A 2,757-nucleotide genomic window follows, 5' to 3' on the forward strand; every position below is an offset into this window, starting at 1 on the left:
TCCTCAGAAGCGAGTAATCCGCAGGAGGTTAATGGGTTAGTGGGTTAATGAGTTAGCATGAAAGTGGCTTTGTTACCAAAGCACATCTCCTTGGCTTCTTGTTCTGCCTCCCCATAGGATGCCCAGCTCCTCCTTAGCACGTCTCAGATTTTTTTTATAGAATTGTTTGTTTGAGATTGTTTTCTGAGCTCTATATTTAGCAAAATTGTGTTCAGCAGCCAACAAGCAATACTGTAAACTTTCCCCAAATGCAATGCGGTCTTAATGAATCTTCCAGTAAAGCTGTATGGGAGTAGAGATGCCAAGCAGTCTCTGTGGGAATGTGCAGCTTCTCTTCCAAGTGGAAAATCACTCTTTGCTGTTCCTTCCATGGATAACACTTTTCCTGAGTGCACGAGCAGCAGTCGCCTGCAGTCAGCAAGGTGGGTTTGCCTGACCTGAACTGCAAGGTTGCACAGGGTGGCAGTTAGCTCCTGCAGTATTGACGTCCCCTGTGTGTGTGTAAGACAAATTCTGAATCAACCTCCTGGAAGAGGAATCAAGTTCACTCCGATGGACTTGGGTCAAAACACACACTACTAGGAGGGAAAAAAAAGAAGTTAATTCTTCAGATCCTCATTGTCAAGCTGGGTGCCTAGAAGTTTCATGAAGGAAAAGTAGCCTCGATGAGTGTGACAGCTGAAAGAACCCAGATGTCAGCAAAGGGGCTCCCCTCGTCTCCAGGAGGAGGGCAGGAGCTCCAGTGGCCAGAAGGGACTCACCTGGGCTACACCGGGGATTGTGGGTTAAGAGTGTTGGAGATTCCAGAATCACTGTCCTTGAACCCACTGCTGCAGTAGACTGCGTGAGGGGTCTTCAAAAAGTGCATCTAAGAATGGAATTAAAAGAGAAGTTTATCTTGGCACCAAAAATTTGTGAAGTCCCTGAAGAGGTCTTTCCTAATACATGTTTTCCATGAAGTTTTTGAAGTGCCTTCATCTATGCAATTTCATTGTTTTGCATCATTTTGCCATGAACTTTTGGAAGTGTCTGCATCTTGTAAGCTTCTGGAGACATAACAGTTATCCTAAAAGTGGACTGAAAAAAATGGAGGATATATTTTCCTGTTATGTTGATTTCGTAAAAATGTACGTCAGTAAAAGTTAAATTTACCATCAAAACTGCCCAAAAGGCCGGCGCCGCAGCTCACTAGGCTAATCCTCTGCCTTGCGGCGCCGGCACACCCGGTTCTAGTCCCGGTCGGGGCGCCGGATTCTGTCCCGGTTGCCCCTCTTCCAGGCCAGCTCTCTGCTGTGGCCCGGGAAGGCAGTGGAGGATGGCCCAAGTACTTGGGCCCTGCACCCTATGGGAGACCAGGAGAAGCACCTGGCTCCTGCCTTCAGATCAGCGCGGTGCGCTGGCCACAGCGCGCCGGCTGCGGCGGCCATTGGAGGGTGAACCAATGGCAAAGGAAGACCTTTCTCTCTGTCTCTCTCTCTCACTGTCCACTCTGCCTGTCCCAAAAACAAAAACAAACAAAAAAAAAACTGCCCAAATAATTTCACCAGCATTTTGGGTCCTTTCAGTTTATCTGTCTGTTTTCAGCCTATTGTGGTAAAGGTACACTCAGTGTTCCCTCACTATAAATTATTAAAAAAAAAAAAAAGAACTTTTTTTTTAAGCAAAGTGGAGTCTGGGTAGAGATGATTTAGCAGAAACTTTTGGGGGGAAATTCCACATTTCTGAAGCTTGCCTTCAATATGGAGAAAAACAAGTGCACAGATTTTTTTTTTTTTTTCTTTTGGGTTAGCTATTTCTGCCTTGGTCTGAGGCTCAGCAAACTATACGGAAAACCCATTGGATTTTATTTTATAAAATGGAACGAAGCAGAACAGTTATCTAAAGAAACAAGACATCTGGGCAAGAACCCAAGCACCTGGCTTCCTAAGACGGATCGCCTGGTTGGGAATAGCAGTCCCCTTCCTGAGTGCCTAGTGAGATTCTGGAAGCACAGACTCGGGCGAACAGAAACGAAACTGCATTTTCCTATAATTAAACCTCAAGTCTGTCTTAAACCCCCATTCTTCCTGAAGATAGAAAATCGAGTCACTTGCAAGTGCGCCCAACGTGGCCAAGATTTCCCAGTGCTTTGGGATTTTCTCTACGGGCCCCCCACCCCGTGCCCCCCACCCCCACTGTCTTCCTCTTCCGGGAGGATGAGGTGAATTCCAGAGACCATCTGTCTAGCGTCCCGCAGGAGCCTGCCTATGCGGGTTCTGCAGCCATCGTCGCAGTCTAAATGTAGAGCAGTTTCACTAACAGCCTGCCCTATCAATTCCCAGTTTCACTATCAATTCCCCCAAGCCCGGGGCAGCTACTCACCAACTTCCTACCTCTCTATATTCGCCTGTTTCTGGATATTCCGCAGAAGCAAGACAACACAAGATGGTCTTTCGCCACTTGTTTCTTTCACGTAGCGTTGAGTTTGCAAGACACCTGCAGGTTGTGGTACTTCACCAGCTTCTGTGGCTGAGTAACACCTGGTGTTTGGATCTGTCCTGTTGTGCTTATCTGTGCATCAGTTGGTGAACTGAACGTTTGGATTGTTTTTACTGTTGGGTTCTTATGAACAAAATTTTGTGGGGACCTGCGTTGTCATTTCTCCTGGGTATATACCTAGCAGTGGAATTTTTTAGGTCATATCCTAACTGCACTGTTTTCTGTTCTCATCAGGAGTGGAGAGGGCTTGCAGTCACTCCACCTGAATAACAACGTTCG

At 46.7% G+C, this 2,757-nt stretch overlaps 1 long non-coding RNA gene across 1 annotated transcript; it reads right to left on the reverse strand.

Moving 5' to 3' along the window:
• Positions 1 to 449: 449 nt before the first annotated feature.
• LOC149124963 (uncharacterized) lies at positions 450 to 2,511 on the reverse strand. The gene is made up of 3 exons (XR_016212262.1): positions 2,373 to 2,511; positions 762 to 868; positions 450 to 578 (listed from the first exon to the last, which is right to left on the reverse strand). It is a non-coding gene; the product is annotated as an uncharacterized LOC149124963 (long non-coding RNA).
• Positions 2,512 to 2,757: the final 246 nt, after the last annotated feature.

This window comes from Oryctolagus cuniculus, chromosome 8 (assembly GCF_051225735.1).
Source record: "Oryctolagus cuniculus isolate XC-2025 breed Fujian yellow rabbit chromosome 8, ASM5122573v1, whole genome shotgun sequence".
NCBI classification, from domain to species: Eukaryota; Metazoa; Chordata; class Mammalia; order Lagomorpha; family Leporidae; genus Oryctolagus; species Oryctolagus cuniculus.